The sequence below is a fragment of the Triticum urartu genome, chromosome 7A, assembly GCF_056163025.1.
Source record: "Triticum urartu cultivar PI428250 chromosome 7A, HENAU_Tu73, whole genome shotgun sequence".
Lineage (NCBI taxonomy): Eukaryota > Viridiplantae > Streptophyta > Magnoliopsida > Poales > Poaceae > Triticum > Triticum urartu.
The window spans coordinates 547,722,125-547,741,211 of record NC_141879.1 but is presented as its reverse complement, the minus strand read 5'-3'; positions in this window follow the sequence as shown (position 1 = coordinate 547,741,211).

Here is a 19,087-nt window from a genome sequence, read left to right as displayed (position 1 = left end):
ACAGCTAGTACTAGCTATCCTGACAAAAGTAGTCTTCGCCTGCACAAAGCTCCAGTGGTGACGTCGTCTTGGGCTCCACAATGACCTCCGTCTTGCAGTCCTCCTGGTCTTGGTCTTGTTGCACTGAAATGGCAACCTTTGCCTGATGCCTCGTTACTCCGCGGCTGTGCTTGCTCCCTTTGCACCAAAGAGGAAAGGAGGACGCTGCGCGGGCTGGCACCCGCCTGGCGCCTTTGGTCGTCATGGATTGCGTCACGAGCACCTCGTGAGGTACCCCGCCTTGATCTCTCCGCCTCCTCGCGAGCTAGCCTGATGAGGCCGTGCCTGAGGAAGCTCCGCGTCGTCCGCCCCGCGAGGCTTGGCCCCTCGCGAGGGTCTTGGGTCTGTGTTGGTGAAGATGGGTCGTGCTGGGCCCCCCTTTGAGCCACGCCGCAGGCCGCAGGCAGACAAGTCTAGGGACCCCCGTTCCCAGAACGCCGACATCAGCATCAGACATAGAGATATCATTTGGATTATCAGGTGGTTCAGCAATAGGTTCACTAGAAGTTTGCACAGTTCTATCATTTTTCTTCTTCTTCTTTTAGAAGAACTAGGAACATCAATATTATTTCTTTGAGAATCTTGCTCGGTTCTCTTAGGGTGGCCTTCAGGATACAAAGGTTCCTGAGTCATTCTACCAGTTCTAGTAGCCACTCTAACAGCATAATCATTTTTCTTACTATTCATTTCATCAAGCACTTCTTTTTGAGCCTTAAGTACTTGTTCTACTTGAGTTGTAACCATAGAAGCATGTTTGCCAACAAGTTTAAGTTCACCTTTAATATTAGCCATATAATCACCCAAGCGTCTAATCATATAAGCATTTTCTTTTAATTGTCTACCAAAATAAGCATTGAAGTCGTCTTACTTAAACATAAAATTATCAAACTCATCCAAGCATTGGCTAGCAATTTTAGTAGGAGGTACTTCAGCTTTATCATACCTATAGAGAGAATTTACCTTTACTACCTATGTCGAGATATCGAGATCAGGAGGTTCTTCAATAAATAAAGAATTGAGATCATATGTTTCTTCAACAGGCGGTATATTAAGACCATGTATTTCTTCAATAGGAGGTAAATTTTTAACATCTTCAGCTTTAATACCTTTTTCTTTCATAGATTTCTTTGCCTCTTGCATATCCTCGGGACTGAGGAATAGAACACCTCTCTTCTTCAGAGTTGGTTTAAGAATAGGCTCAGTAATTGGAGCAGGAGTTGGCTCAGGAGCTGGCTCAGGAGGTGCCCAATTATTTTCATTTGTCAACATATTATTCAATAGAATTTCAGCTTCATCCGGTGTTCTTTCCCTGAAAAGATAACCAGCACAACTATCCAGTTAATCTCTGGAAGCATCGGTTAGTCCATTATAAAAGATATCAAGGATTTCAGGTTTCTTAAGAGGATGATCAGGCAAAGCATTAAGTAACTTGAGAAGCCTCCCCCAAGCTTGTGGGAGACTCTCTTCTTTAATTTGCACGAAGTTGTATATTTCCCTCAAAGCAGTTTGTTTCTTATGAGCAAGGAAATATTTAGCAGAGAAGTAATAAATCATATCCTGGGGACTACGCACACAACCAGGATCAAGAGAATTAAACCATATCTTAGCATCACCCTTTAATGAGAACGGAAATATTTTGAGTATATAAAAGTAACGCGATCTCTCATCATTAGTGAACAGGGTAGCTATATCATTTAACTTAGTAAGATGTGCCACAATAGTTTCAGATTCATAGCCATAAAACGAATCAGATTCCACCAAAGTAATTATATCAGGATCAACAGAGAATTCATAATCCTTATCAGGAACACAAATAGGTGAAGTAGCAAAAGCAGGGTCGGGTTTCATTTTATCTCTAAGTGATTCTTTCTTCCATTTAACTAATAACCTCTTAAGCTCATATCTATCTCTGCAAGCTAAAATAGTGGCAGAAGATTCCATATCAAAAAGATAACCCTCAGGGATAACGGGCATATTTTCATCATCGTATTCAGATTCAATAATTTCTTTTTCTCTAGCCCTAGCAATTTGTTCATCAAGAAATTCACCAAGGGGCACAGTAGTATCAGGCATAGAAGCAATTTCATCATAAGTATCATGCATAGCAGAAGTGGCATCATCAATAACATGCGACATATCAGAACGAATAGCAGAAGTAGGTGTAGGTGTCGCAAACTTACTCATAACAGAAGGTGAATCAAGTGCAGAGCTAGATGGCAGTTCCTTACCTCCCCTCGTAGTTGAGGGATAGATCTTGGTTTTGGATCTCTCAAGTTCTTCATAGTGATAAGCAGATATAAATCCCAATTGACTCAAAGAATAGAGCTATGCTCCCCGGCAACGGCGCCAGAAATTAGTCTTGATAACCCACAAGTATAGGGGATCGCAACAGCTTTCGAGGGTAGAGTATTCAACCCAAATTTATTGATTCGACACAAGGGGAGCCAAAGAATATTCTCAAGTATTAGCAGCTAAGTTGTCAATTCAACCACACCTGGAAACTTAGTATCTGCAGCGAAGTGTTTAGTAGCAAAGTAATATGATAGTGGTGGTAGCGGCAACAAAAGTAAAGACAGCAAAAGTAATGCTTTTGGTATTTTGTAGTGATTGTAACAGTAGCAGCGGAAAATTAAATAAGCGAGAACCAGTATATGGAAAACTCGTAGGCACCAGATCAGTGATGGATAATTATGCCGGATGTGGTTCATCATGTAACAGTCATAACATAGGGTGACACAGAACTAGCTCCAATTCATCAATGTAATGTAGGCATGTATTCCGTATATAGTCATACGTGCTTATGGAAAAGAACTTGCATGACATCTTTTGTCCTACCCTCCCGTGGCAGTGGGGTCCTATTGGAAACAAAGGGATATTAAGGCCTCCTTTTAATAGAGAACCGGAACAAAGCATTAGCACATAGTGAATACATGAACTCCTCAAACTATGGTCATCACCGGGAGTGGTCCCTATTATTGTCACTTCGGGGTTGCCGGATCATAACACATAGTAGGTGACTATAGACTTGCAAGATAGGATCAAGAACTCACATATATTCATGAAAACATAATAGGTTCAGATCTGAAATCATGGCACTCGGGCCCTAGTGACAAGCATTAAGCATAGCAAAGTCATAGCAACATCAATCTCAAAACATAATGGATACTAGGGATCAAACCCTAACAAAACTAACTCGATTACATGATAAATCTCATCCAACCCATCACCGTCCAGCAAGCCTATGATGGAATTACTCACGCACGGCGGTGAGCATCATGAAATTGGTGATGGAGGATGGTTGATGATGACGACTGAGGGAGTCCTGGATAAGGGGGTGTCTGGATGGCCGGACTATACCTTCGGCCGGACTCCTGGACTATGAAGATACAAGATTGAAGGCTTCGTCCCGTGTCTGGAAGGGACTTTCCTTGGCGTGGAAGGCAAGCTTGCCGATACGGATATGTAGATCTCCTACCATTGTAATCGACTCTGTGTAACCCTAGCCCTCTCCGGTGTCTATATAAACCGGGGAGTTTTAGTCCGTAGGACGAACAACAATCATACCATAGGCTAGCTTCTAGGGTTTAGCCTCTCTGATCTCGTGGTAGATCTACTCTTGTACTACCCATATCATCAATATTAATCAAGCAGGACGTAGGGTTTTACCTCCATCAAGAGGGCCCGAACCTGGGTAAAACATCGTGTCCCCTGCCTCCTGTTACCATCCGACCTAGACGCACAGTTCGGGACCCCCTACCCGAGATCCGCCGGTTTTGACACCGACATTGGTGCTTTCATTGAGAGTTCCTGTGTGCCGTCGCTTTTAGGCCCGATGGCTTCTCCGATCATCTACAGCGATGCGATCCAGGGTAAGACTTTTCTCCCCGGACAGATCTTCGTATTCGTCGGCTTTGCACTGCGGGCCAATTCGCTTGGTCATCTGGAGCAGATCGAAAGCTATGCCCCTGGCCATCAGGTCAGATTTGGAAGTTTGAACTACACGACCGACATCCGCGTAGACTTGATCTTCGACGGATTCGAGCCACAGCCGAGCGTGCCGCACTGTCACGATGGGCATGATTTAGCTCTGCCGCCGAACAGTGCCCTGGAGGCCGCACCTGTGTCCGCTCCGACCCCTAGCTCGGAGCCGATCACACCAACCGAGGATGGGTGGTTAGACACCGTCAGGGGGGCTGCAATTTCTACGGCGATCGAGCCGAACACCAGCCCTGTTCTCTGCGAAGCCCGTGACTCCAAGGAGCCGGACTCCTCTCCAGACTCCGAGCCCTCCGCACCCCGATCGATCGAACCCGATTGGGCGCCGATCATGGAGTTCACCGCCGCGGACATCTTTCAGCACTCACCCTTCGGCGATATTCTGAAGTCACTAAAGTCTCTCTCTTTGTCAGGAGAGCCCTGGCCGGACTATGGTCGGCAAGGTTGGGATGCGGATGATGAAGAAATTCAAAGCCCACCCACCACCCACTTCGTAGCCACTGTCGATGATTTAACCGACATGCTCGACTTCGACTCCGAAGACATCGACGGTATGGACGCCGATGCAGGAGACGATCAAGAACCAGCGCCTATAGGGCACTGGAAAGCCACCTCGTCGTATGATATATACATGGTGGACACCCCAAAAGAAGGCAATGGCGATGGAACAGCGGAGGATGACCCCTCCAAGAAGCAGCCTAAGCGCCGGCGTCAGCGGCGCCGCTCTAAATCCCGCCAAAACAAAAAAGGTGATTCCGGCACGGGGGGTAATAACACCCCGGACAGTGCCGAAGACAACCACCTCTAGCAAGATTCAGCACAGGAGGATAGAGAAGCCAGCCCTCATGAGAGAGCGGCAGACGGAGAGGTCGAGGACGATAATTACATGCCTCCCTCCGAAGACGAGGCAAGCCTCGACGACGACGAATTTGTCATGCCGGAGGATCCCGTCGAAAAAGAGCGTTTCAAACGCAGGCTTATGGCCAAGGCGAGCAGCCTCAAGAAAAAATAGCAACAGCTTAGAGCTGATCAAGATTTGCTAGCCGATAGATGGACTAAAGTCCTTGCGGCCGAAGAGTATGAACTCGAACGCCCCTCCAAGAGCTACCCAAAGCGCAGGTTGCTACCCCAATTAGAGGAGGAAGCACTTAAAGCTACATCACCAGCGCATGATGTGGCCGACCGGCCACCCCGTGGCCGCGACAGAGAGGCCTTTCGGCCCTCCACTCAAGTCGCACCCCGGTGCCGCTCCAAAAATACCAAGGCATGGGAAAATGCGTCAGACCTACGAGACATATTTGAGGACAAGGCAAGGCAAACAAGATCGATCTATGGATCACGTGGGTGCCCCACGGCACGAGACGGTACTCGTCACGCCGGATATAGTAAATCCGGCCGGGCCGAACACAGTAGACAAAGCTTGTTTGAGTTGTGTCGTGATATAGCCCAGTACAGAGGCGCCGCACACCCACTATGCTTCACAGATGAAGTAATGGATCATCAAATCCCCCAGGGTTTCAAACCCGTGAACATCGAATCATATGATGGCACAACAGATCCTGCGGTATGGATCAAGGACTATCTCCTTCATATCCACATGGCCCGCGGTGATGACTTACACACCATCAAATACCTCCCACTCAAGCTTAAAGGACCAGCTCGGCATTGGCTTAACAGCTTGCCAGCAGAATCAATTGGTTGTTGGGAGGACCTGGAAGCCGCATTCCTCGACAATTTCCAGGGCACTAATGTGCGACCACCAGACGCCGATGACCTACGCCACATAATTCAGCAGCCAGAGGAATCGGCCAGACAATTCTGGACACGGTTCCTAACCAAGAAAAATCAAATCGTCGACTGTCCGGACGTAGAGGCCCTAGCAGCCTTCAAGCATAACATCCGCGACGAGTGGCTTGCACGGCACCTAGGACAGGAAAAGCCGGAATCTATGGCAGCCCTCACGACACTTATGACCCGCTTTTGCGTGGGAGAAGACAGCTGGCTAGCTCGCAGCAATAACATGACCAAGAGCCCTGGTAATTCGAATACCAAGGACAGCAGTGGCAGGTCGCGTCGCAACAAGCAAAAGCGCCGCATTAACGGCGACAATGTTGAGGATACGGCAGTTAATGCCGGATTCAGAGGCTCTAAACCCGGTCAGCGGAAAAAGCCACTCAAAAGAAATACTCCGGGCCCATCCAGTTTGGACCGAATACTCGATCGCTCATGCCAGATACATGGCACCCCCGAAAAACTAGCCAATCACACCAACAGGGATAGTTGGGTGTTCAAGCAGGCAGGCAAGTTAAATGCCGAAAGCAGAGACAAGGAGCTGCATAGCGATGACGAGGAGGAGCCCCGGCCGCCGAACAATAGTGGACAGAAAGGTTTGCCCCCACAAGTGCGGATGGTGAACATGATATATGCAACCCACGTCCCCAAGAGGGAGCGAAAGCATGTGCTAAGGGACATATATGCGATGGAGCCAGTCGCCCCAAAGTTCAACCCATGGTCTTCCTGCCCGATCACTTTTGATCGAAGGGACCACCCCACTAGTATCCGTCATGGCAGATTCGCCGCATTGGTTCTAGACCCAATTATTGACGGGTTTCACCTCACTAGAGTCCTTATGGACAGCGGCAGTAGCCTGAACCTGCTTTATCAGGATACAGTGCGGAAAATGGGCATCGATCCCTCGAGGATTAAACCCACCAGAACGACCTTTAAAGGCATCATACCAGGTGTAGAAGCCAACTGTACAGGCTCAGTTACACTTGAAGTGGTCTTCGGATCTCCGGATAATTTACGAAGCGAGGAGTTAATCTTTGACATAGTCCTGTTCCGCAGTGGCTATCACGCACTGCTCGGGCGAACCGCATTTGCCAAGTTCAATGCGGTGCCGCACTATGCATACCTCAAGCTCAAGATGCCAGGCCCTCGAGGCGTCATCACGGTCAATGGAAACACCGAACGCTCTCTCCGAACAAAGGAGCATATGGCGGCTATCGCAGCGGAAGTACAAAGCAGCCTCTCAAGGCAATTCTCCAGTCCGGCCATTAAACGTCCGGACACCGTCAAGCGCGCCCGGAGTAACCTACAACAAGACCGCCTGGCACGTTCCGAGCAAGCGTAGCAATGCGTCCCCAACCCTAGCCCTCGCGAACTTGCGAAACCAGTGTCGCGCGTACATAACTATGCTCTGGAAATACCATGGGCACAGGGGGGAGGGGCACCATCACGGCAAGCCCGAAACGCGGCTTAAACCGCACTAGGGGCTGTCAATTTCTTAAATTTTGTCTTATTTTCAGAACTCCATTCTTCGGAAGGCTTGTACGGTAGTACAATTGCCGCACAAACGATACAACCAGGGAAGGAGAAAGCTATGCCGCACTACGGAACTCTAAGGTGGTCTCTATAACGAGCAGTATACCTGTTTCACATAACATTCTGCAGCTCGCCCCTGGAAAGGACATATTTGATAGTCCCATCTTTTGCTTATCGCACTATTTGTATCGTTCTGCTTTGATCGCAGCTTTTTTAAATAAATAATGCATAGCTTACTTCTATTACCGCATTACCTCTTTTTTACGAATATATGTTCATTAATGACATGTTGCACCCGTACACTTTGGTATGGCCAATGCGCCAGGGGCTTAAGTGTTGAAATATGCCCTAGAGGCAATAATAAAAGTATTATTATTATATTTCTTTGTTCATGATAATTGTCTTTATTCATGCTATAACTGTATTATCCGGAAATCATAATACACGTGTGAATACATAGACCATAATATGTCCCTAGTAAGCCTCTACTTGACTAGCTTGTTGATCAGCAGATAGTCATGGTTTCCTGGCTATGGACATTGGATGTCATTGATAACGGGATCACATCATTAGGAGAATGATGTGATGGACAAGACCCATTCCTAAGCATAGCACAAGATCGTGTAGTTCGTTTGCTAGAGCTTTTCCAATGTCAAGTATCTTTTCCTTTGACCATGAGATCGTGTAACTCCCGGATACCGTAGGAGTGCTTTGGGTGTACCAAACGTCACAACGTAACTGGGTGACTATAAAGGTGCACTACAGGTATCTCCGAAAGTGTCTGTTGGGTTGACACGGATCAAGACTGGGATTTGTCACTCCGTATGACGGAGAGGTATCACTGGGCCCACTCGGTAATGCATCATCATAATGAGCTCAAAGTGACCAAGTGTCTGGTCACGGGACCATGCATTACGGTACGAGTAAAGTGACTTGCCGGTAACGAGATTGAACGAGGTATTGGGATACCGACGATCGAATCTCGGGCAAGTAACATACCGATTGACAAAGGGAATTGTATACGGGGTTGCTTAAATCCTCGACATCGTGGTTCATCCGATGAGATCATCGTGGAGTATGTGGGAGACAACATGGGTATCCAGATCCCGCTGTTGGTTATTGACCGGAGAGTCGTCTCGGTCATGTCTACATATCTCCTGAACCCGTAGGGTCTACACACTTAAGGTTCGGTGACGCTAGGGTTGTAGGGATATGTATATGCAGTAACCTGAATGTTGTTTGGAGTCCCGGATGAGATCCCGGACGTCACGAGGAGTTCCGGAATGGTCCGGAGGTAAAGATTTATATATGGGAAGTCCTGTTTCGGCCATCGGGACAAGTTTCGGGGTCATCGGTATTGTACCGGGACCACCGGAAGGGTCCCGGGGGTCCACCGGGTGGGGCCACCTGTCCCGGGGGGCCACATGGGCTGTAGGGGGTGCGCCTTGGCCTACATGGTCCAAGGGCACCAGCCCCAAGAGGCCCATGCGCCTAGGGTTTCAAGGGGGAAGAGTCCTAGGAGGGGAAGGCACCTCCTAGGTGCCTTGGGGGGGAGGGAAACCTCCCTTGGCCGCCGCCCCACCCTAGGAGATTGGATCTCCTAGGGCCGGCGCCCCCCCCCCTTGGCCCTCCTATATATAGTGAGGAAGGAGGGCTTTTCTCCCACGCCTTTGGTTGCCTCCTTCTCCCTCTCCAACACCCCCTCCTCCTCCATAGCGCTTAGCGAAGCTCTGACGGAGTACTGCAGCTCCATCACCACCACGCCGTCGTGCTGCTGCTGGAGCCATCTTCCTCAACCTCTCTTTCCCTCTTGCTGGATCAAGAAGAAGGAGACGTTACGCTGACCGTACGTGTGTTGAACACGGAGGTGCCGTCCGTTCGGCGCTAGAATCTCCGGTGATTTGGATCATGTCGAGTACGCCTTCCTCATCCCCGTTCTTTGAACGCTTCCGCGCGTGATCTACAAAGGTATGTAGATGCAATCCAATCACTCGTTGCTAGATGAACTCCTAGATGGATCTTGGTGAAACCGTAGGAAAATTTTTGTTTTCTGCAACGTTCCCCATCAGTGGCATCATGATCTAGGTCTATGAGTAGTTCTTCTTGCGCGAGTAGAACACAATTGGTTGTGGGCGTTGATGTTGTCAACTTTCTTGCCGCTACTAGTCTTATCTCTCTTCAACGGTATTGTGGGATGAAGCGGCCCGGACCAACCTTACACGTACGCTTACGTGAGACCGGTTCCACCGACTAACATGCACTAGTTGCATAAGGTGGCTGGCGGGTGTCTGTCTCTCCTACTTTAGTTGGAGCGGATTCGATGAAAAGGGTCCTTATGAAGGGTAAATAGAAGTTGACAAATCACGTTGTGGCTTTCACGTAGGTAAGAAAACGTTCTTGCTAGAACCCTACTTCAGCCACGTAAAACTTGCAACAACAATTAGAGGACGTCTAACTTGTTTTTGCAGCAAGTGCTTTGTGATATGATATGGCCAAAGTTGTGATGAATGATGAATGATCTATATGTGATGTATGAGATGTTCATGCTATTGTAATAGGAATCACGACTTGCATGTCGATGAGTATGACAACCGGCAGGAGCCATAGGAGTTGTCTTTATTTTTGTATGACCTGCGTGTCATTGAGAAACGCCATGTAAATTACTTTACTTCATTGCTAAACGCGTTAGCCATAGTAGTAGAAGTAATAGTTGGCGAGCAACTTCATGGAGACACAATGATGGAGATCATGATGATGGAGATCATGGTGTCATGCCGGTGACAAGATGATCATGGAGCCCCAAGATGGAGATCAAAGGAGCTATGTGATATTGGCCATATCATGTCACTATTATAATTTGATTGCATTTGATGTTTATCATGTTTTACATCTTGTTTACTTAGAACGACGGTAGTAAATAAGATGATCCCTCATAACAATTTCAAGAAGTGTTCTCCCCTAACTGTGCACCGTTGCTAAAGTTCGTCGTTTCGAAGCACCACGTGATGATCGGGTGTGATAGATCCTTACGTTCACATACAACGGGTGTAAGACAGTTTTACACATGCAAAACACTTAGGGTTAACTTGACGAGCCTAGCATGTACAGACATGGCCTCGGAACACAGAGACCGAAAGGTCGAACACGAGTCGTATGGAAGATACGATCAACATGAAGATGTTCACCGACGATGACTAGTCCGTCTCACGTGATGATCGGACACGGCCTAGTCGACTCGGATCGTGTAACACTTAGATGACTAGAGGGATGTCTAATCTGAGTGGGAGTTCATTAATAATTTGATTAGATGAACTTAATTATCATGAACTTAGTCTAAATCCTTTGCAAATATGTCTTGTAGATCAAATGGCCAACGTAGTCCTCAACTTCAACGCGTTCCTAGAGAAAACCAAGCTGAAAGACGATGGCAGCAACTATACGGACTAGGTCCGGAACCTGAGGATCATCCTCATAGCTGCCAAGAAAGATTATGTCCTACAAGCACCGCTAGGTGATCCACCCGTCCCACAGAACCAAGACGTTATGAACGCTTGGCAGACACGTGCTGATGACTACTCCCTCGTTCAGTGCGGCATGCTTTACAGCTTAGAGCCGGGGCTCCAAAAGCGTTTTGAGAGACACGGAGCATATGAGATGTTCGAAGAGCTGAAAATGGTTTTCCAAGCTCATGCCCGGGTCGAGAGATATGAAGTCTCCGACAAATTCTTCAGCTGTAAGATGGAAGAAAATAGTTCTGTCAGTGAGCACATACTCACTATGTCTCGGTTACATAACCGCTTGACTTAGCTGGGAGTTAATCTCCCGGATGATGCGGTCATTGACAGAATCCTCCAGTCGCTTCCACCAAGCTACAAGAGCTTTGTGATGAACTTAAATATGCAGGGGATGGAAAAGACCATTCCTGAGGTATTTGCAATGCTGAAATCAGCAGAGGTAGAAGTCAAGAAAGAACATCAAGTGTTGATGGTCAATAAAACCACTAAGTTCAAGAAGGGCAAGGGTAAAAAGAACTTCAAGAAGGACGGCAAGGAAGTTGCCGCGCCCGGCAAGCAAACTACCGGGAAGAAGTCAAAGAAAGGACCCAAGCCTGAGATGGAGTGCTTTTATTGCAAAGGGAAGGGTCACTGGAAGTGGAACTGCCCCGAATACTTAGCGGACAAGAAGGCCGGCAACACCAAAGGTATATTTGATATACATGTAATTGATGTGTACCTTACCAGTACTCGTAGTAACTCCTGGGTATTTGATACCGGTGCCCTTGCTCATATTTGTAACTCACAGTAGGAGCTGTGGAATAAACGGAGACTGGCGAAGGACGAAGTGACGATGCGCGTCGGGAATGGTTCCAAGGTCGATGTGATCGCCGTTGGCACGCTACCTCTACATTTACCTACGGGATTAGTTATAAACCTCAATAATTGTTATTTAGTGCCAAGTTTGAGCATGAACATTGTATCAGGGTCTCGTTTAATACGAGATGGCTACTCATTTAAATCCGAGAATAATGGTTGTTCTATTTATATGAGAGATATGTTTTATGGTCATGCTCCGATGGTCAATGGTTTATTCTTAATGAATCTCGAACGTAATATTACACATATTCATAGTGTGAATACCAAAAGATGTAAGGTTGATAATGATAGTCCCACATACTTGTGGCACTGCCGCCTTGGTCACATAGGTGTCAAACGCATGAAGAAGCTCCATGCTGATGGACTTTTAGAGTCTCTTGATTATGAATCATTTGACACGTGCGAACCATGCCTCATGGGTAAAATGACCAAGACTCCGTTCTCAGGAACAATGGAGCGAGCAACCAACTTATTGGAAATCATACATACTGATGTGTGCGGTCCAATGAGTGTTGAGGCTCGCGGTGGCTATCGTTATGTTCTCACCCTCACTGATGACTTGAGTAGATATGGGTATATCTACTTAATGAAACACAAGTATGAAACCTTTGAAAAGTTCAAGGAATTTCAGAGTGAGGTTGAGAATCAACGTGACAGGAAAATCAAGTTTCTACGATCAGATCGTGGAGGAGAATACTTGAGTCACGAATTTGGCACACACTTAAGAAAATGTGGAATCGTTTCACAACTCACGCCGCCTAGAACACCTCAGCGTAACGATGTGTCCAAACGTTGTAATCGCACTCTATTGGATATGGTGCGGTCTATGATGTCTCTTACCGATTTACCGCTATCATTTTGGGGATACGCTCTAGAGACAGCTACATTCACTTTAAATAGGGCTCCGTCTAAATCCGTTGAGACGACACCGTATGAATTATGGTTTGGCAAGAAACCTAAGCTGTCGTTTCTAAAAGTTTGGGGATGCGATGCTTATGTCAAGAAACTTCAACCTGAGAAGCTCGAACCCAAGTCGGAAAAATGCGTCTTCATAGGATACCCTAAGGAAACCATTGGGTATACCTTCTACCTAAGATCCGAAGGCAAGATCTTTGTTGCCAAGAACGGACTCTTTCTGGAGAAAGAGTTTCTCTCGAAATAAGTAAGTGGGAGGAAAGTGGAACTTGATGAAGTATTACCTCTTGAACCGGAGAGTAGCGCAGCTCAAGAAAATGTTTCTGTGGTGCCTCCACCGGTTGGAGGGGAGGTTAATGATGATGATCATGAAACTTCAGATCAAGTTACTACTGAACTTCGTAGGTCCACAAGGACACGTTCCGCACCAGAGTGGTACGGCAACCCTATCCTGCAAATCATGTTGTTAGACAACGGTGAACCTTCGAACTATGAAGAAGCGATGGCGGGCCCAGATTCCAACAAATGGCTTGAAGCCATGAAATCCGAGATAGGATCCATGTATGAAAACAAAGTGTGGACTTTGACAGACTTGCCCGATGATCGGCGAGCGATAGAAAACAAATGGATCTTTAAAAAGAAGACGAACGCGGATGGTAATGTTACCATCTATAAAGCTCGACTTGTCGCTAAGGGTTATCGGCAAGTTCAAGGGGTTGACTACGATGAGACGTTCTCTCCCGTAGTGAAGCTGAAGTCCGTCCGAATCATTTTAGAAATTGCGGCATACTATGATTATGAGATATGGCAAATGGACGTCAAAATGGCATTCCTTAACGGTTATCTTAAGGAAGAACTGTATATGATGCAGCCGGAAGGTTTTGTCGACCCTAAGAATGCTAACAAGGTATGCAAGCTCCAGCGATCCATTTATGGGCTGGTGCAAGCATCTCGGAGTTGGAACATTCGCTTTGATGAGATGATCAAAGCGTTTGGGTTTATGCAGACTTATGGAGAAGCCTGCGTTTACAAGAAAGTGAGTGGGAGCTCTGTAGCATTTCTCATATTATATGTAGATGACATACTTTTGATGGGAAATGATATAGAACTCTTGGACAGCATTAAGGCCTACTTGAATAAGAGTTTTTCAATGAAGGACCTTGGAGAAGCTACTTATATATTGGGCATCAAGATCTATAGGGATAGATCGAGACGCCTCATAGGTCTTTCACAAAGCACATACCTTGATAAGATTTTGAAGAAGTTCAAAATGGATCAGTCCAAGAAAGGGTTCTTGCCTGTTTTGCAAGGTGTGAGATTGAGCTCGGCTCAATGCCCGACCACGGCAAAAGATAAAGAAGAGATGAGTGTCATCCCCTATGCTTCAGCCATAGGATCTATTATGTATGCCATGCTGTGTACCAGACCTGATGTAAACCTTGTCGTAAGTTTGGTAGGAAGGTACCAAAGTAATCCCGGCAAGGAACACTGGACAGCGGTCAAGAATATCCTGAAGTACCTGAAAAGGACAAAGGACATGTTTCTCGTTTATGGAGGCGACGAAGAGCTCGTCGTAAAGGGTTACGTCAATGCTAGCTTTGACACAGATCTGGATGACTCTAAGTCACAAACCGGATACGTGTATATGTTGAATGGTGGAGCAGTAAGCTGGTGCAGTTGCAAGCAGAGCGTCGTGGCGGGATCTACATGTGAAGCGGAGTACATGGCAGCCTCGGAGGCCGCGCATGAAGCAATTTGGGTGAAGGAGTTCATCACCGACCTAGGAGTCATACCCAATGCGTCGGGGCCGATCAAACTCTTCTGTGACAACACTGGAGCTATTGCACTCGCAAAGGAGCCCAGGTTTCACAAGAAGACCAGGCACATCAAGCGTCGCTTCAACTCCATTCGTGAAAATGTTCAAGATGGAGACATAGAAATTTGCAACGTGCATACGGATCTGAATGTCGCAGATCCGTTGACTAAACCTCTCTCGCGAGCAAAACATGATCAACACCAGAACTCTATGGGTGTTCGATTCATCACAATGTAACTAGATTATTGACTCTAGTGCAAGTGGGAGACTGTTGGAAATATGCCCTAGAGGCAATAATAAAAGTATTATTATTATATTTCTTTGTTCATGATAATTGTCTTTATTCATGCTATAACTGTATTATCTGGAAATCGTAATACACGTGTGAATACATAGACCATAATATGTCCCTAGTAAGCCTCTAGTTGACTAGCTCGTTGATCAACAGATAGTCATGGTTTCCTGGCTATGGACATTGGATGTCATTGATAACGGGATCACATCATTAGGAGAATGATGTGATGGGAAAGACCCATTCCTAAGCATAGCACAAGATCGTGTAGTTCGTTTGCTAGAGCTTTTCCAATGTCAAGTATCTTTTCCTTTGACCATGAGATCGTGTAACTCCCGGATACCGTAGGAGTGCTTTGGGTGTACCAAACGTCACAACGTAACTGGGTGACTATAAAGGTGCACTACAGGTATCTCCGAAAGTGTCTGTTGGGTTGACACGGATCAAGACTGGGATTTGTCACTCCGTATGACGGAGAGGTATCACTGGGCCGACTCGGTAATGCATCATCATAATGAGCTCAAAGTGACCAAGTGTCTGGTCACGGGATCATGCATTACGGTACGAGTAAAGTGACTTGCCGGTAACGAGATTGAACGAGGTATTGGGATACCGACGATCGAATCTCGGGCAAGTAACATACCGATTGACAAAGGGAATTGTATACGGGGTTTCTTAAATCCTCGACATCGTGGAGTATGTGGGAGCCAACATGGGTATCCAGATCCCGCTGTTGGTTATTGACCGGAGAGTCATCTCGGTCATGTCTACATATCTCCCGAACCCGTAGGGTCTACACACTTAAGGTTCGGTGACGCTAGGGTTGTAGGGATATGTATATGCAGTAACCCGAATGTTGTTCGGAGTCCCGGATGAGATCCCGGGGGTCACGAGGAGTTCTGGAATGGTCCGGAGGTAAAGCTTTATATATGGGAAGTCCTGTTTCGGCCATCGGGACAAGTTTCGGGGTCATCGGTATTGTACCGGGACCATCGGAAGGGTCCCGGGGGTCCACCGGGTGGGGCCACCTGTCCCGGGGGGCCACATGGGCTGTAGGGGGTGTGCCTTGGCCTACATGGGCCAAGGGCACCAGCCCCAAGAGGCCCATGCGCCTAGGGTTTCAAGGGGGAAGAGTCCTAGGAGGGGAAGGCACCTCCTAGGTGCCTTGGGGGGAGGGAAACCTCCCTTGGCCGCCGCCCCACCCTAGGAGATTGGATCTCCTAGGGCCTGCGCCCCCCCCCCTTGGCCCTCCTATATATAGTGGGGAAGGAGGGCTTTTCTCCCACGCCTTTGGTTGCCTCCTTCTCCCTCTCCAACACCCCCTCCTCCTCCATAGCGCTTAGCGAAGCTCTGACGGAGTACTGCAGCTCCATCACCACCACGCCGTCGTGCTGCTGCTGGAGCCATCTTCCTCAACCTCTCTTTCCCTCTTGCTGGATCAAGAAGAAGGAGACGTTACGCTGACCATACGTGTGTTGAACACGGAGGCGCCGTCCGTTCGGCGCTAGAATCTCCGGTGATTTGGATCACGTCGAGTACGCCTTCCTCATCCCCGTTCTTTGAACGCTTCCGCGCATGATCTACAAAGGTATGTAGATGCAATCCAATCACTCGTTGCTAGATGAACTCCTAGATGGATCTTGGTGAAACCGTAGGAAAATTTTTGTTTTCTGCAACGTTCCCCATCATTAAGTACCTCACAACATGGTGTGAGAAGTCCGAACACTTTCACAAGTGCGGCACCCCGAACTTATAGCATTATATGCATCGGCTCCGAATCATGTCTTGGGTCAATAGTTGGGTTTGCCCGGCTCCTATGTTTTGGTACCTTACGTTCTGTTATATCGTCTAAGGTAGCACTAGGAGAACTACTGTGATTGTGCCCCAGTTGAGCTAGGCTAAGCACCTTAGTAGAGAAAGCTAAAACTGACTGTCATGATGAGGCGAGAGCTGGTCGCTGTTCGAGAGGTTTTCGAGTCCCTAAAGACTTATGCCGCTTAGAGCAAGGAGTCGGCTTTGTCCGGCCTAGGCGTGGATAGCGCCCCGAACTCGATCTTCCGAACACTAGGGGCTTCGCCAAAATTTAAAATTATAGAATTCTATGGCTAAGTGAGAGTGTTCAAGCATTATAGTCCGATTGCCTTGTTCGTTGTGTTGAGCGCCTCCCTCGAAGGACCCAAGAATGGGAAAAGGAGTGCTCATGTTTATCCCGAACACCCCAGCACTCGTGCCATGGGGGCAGAAGCCAACGACTCGCCATCTCTCAAATTTGATAAACGGCCGCACAGAAGGTAATATTTTAAATTCAAAAAGCATTGCTTAGCGCACATGAACAAGTTTTCAGCGCACAGGACAAAACGAGCGAGTTCACTGAAAAATTACATTCGTAGAACATTCATCCGCCACAAGGCGGGCACCCTTCAGAACGCCCTCATAATACATCTCGGGCTTGCGATGCTCCTTGCCTGGCGGTGGCCCATCCTTCACAAGCTTCTCAGCATCCAGCTTGCCCCAGTGCACCTTCGCACGGGCAAGCGCCCTACGGGCACCCTCGATGCATACGGAGCGCTTGATGACTTTGAGCCTTGGACAGGCCTCCACCAGCAGCCTCACTAGCCCGAAGTAGCTCCCAGGCATGGCCTCTCTAGGCCACAGCCAGACTATGAGGCCCTTCATGGCCTGTTCGGCCACCTTATGGAGCTCGACCAGCTGTTTCAGCTAGTCGCTTAAGGGCACCGGGTGTTCGGCCTCAGCATACTGAGACCAGAACACCTTCTCCGTCGAGCTTCCCTCCTCGGCTCGGTAGAAGGCGGCGGCATCCGACATGCTACGGGGCAAGTCTGCGAATGCTCCTGGAGAGCTCTGGATTCGGGTAAGTGACAAGTAATTCACTTTTACGTGCTTGCTTTGCATAAAGAATGCCTTACCCGCCGCTATCTTTTTTATTGCCTCAACATCCTGGAGGGCCTTCTGGGCTTTGGCCTTGGCAGACTTGGCATCTTCAATGGCCGCCGCGAGCTCAGACTCTCGCGTCTTCGAGTCAAGCTCCAAACTCTCATGTTTTTTCATGAGAGCCTAGAGCTCTTGTCGTACCTTGCCAACCTGCGTCTCATGCTTCTCCCGCTCGGTGCACTCCGTGGCTGCCCTCTTTTCGGCCTCGGACAGCGCTTGCTTAAGTGTCGCCACCTCAGTTGTGGCCCCTACAATGGCCGCGTTAATCCTGTCACTTTTTGCAATTGCACCTTTCACATATTTCAATAAGGTATTTCTTACCTTCCTTCTCCTTGAGCTGCTGCTTGGCTAGGTCGAGCTCTTGCTCGGACTGCTCGAGGTTCTGCTTCAGCGTATCCACCTCCGCGGTCAGTGCGGCAGAGGCCAGTAGCGAAGCCTGCATACGCATATTGACTTGATTATGTTAGACTCCTACGATTATTAGATCCTCTATTCGGCTTTTCTTTCCGAACGCCGAACAGAGCATCAGGGGCTACTGTCTATGCGGTAATATTTTTACATATTCTTTACTTACCTCAAAGCCTGTTAGAAGGCTGACACAGGCTTCAGTCAGTCCGCTCTTGGCGGACTAAACCTTCTGGATCACCGCACTCATAATAGTGCGGTGCTTCTCGTTGATGGAAGCGCCGTTAAGCGTCTCCAGCAAATTGTCCGGTGCCTCCAGTTGGACGAAGGTCACCGGCTCGGTAGGCTTGCTCCTCTTGGAAGGAGGCTGCCTACCGGAGTCCGGAACCATTGAAGGTTCCAGCGCGGTGTCCAGCTCAAGGCCGAACTTGGAGCCCTTGGGGGTTCTATCCCCTTTACGCCTGGAGTCCGGGAGGTTGCCTCGCGGCGCCTCCAGGACCACCTCCTCCTGGCTTGGAACCTGTTGGGACGCCACCTCGGCGCCGTCCGTAGGGTGGGGGAGGAAGCCGTCGGAAGTGAATTCACATCCGACGAGTCCAGGGAGCCGCTCGACGACTCGTCGAGCCCGGCCTTGGGCGGACTGCACAATCATGTTCAACGTAAGGAAAAGTTGTGCAATGGGGGAATACGATGAATCACTCTGGTATCCGGATACTTACGATTTCGCCAGGGGATTGGCCCTGTGCGGACACTCCTCTTCGCCGTCGTCGGCGTTGGTGGAGTAGTCCGGAGGAGGGGTCTTTCCCCTCTTGGACCCTTCGGCCTCCCCGGTTGGGGCAGCCTTCCTTTTCTTCCCTCCCCCCGCTAGGGGGGAGAGGTCTCTTCTTCCTCCTCATCGTCTTCAGGGGAGGAGCACCTTGGAGTCTTCGGATGGTGAATCCGACACCTCCTGGTGCCGGGCACTCTTTCGAGTCC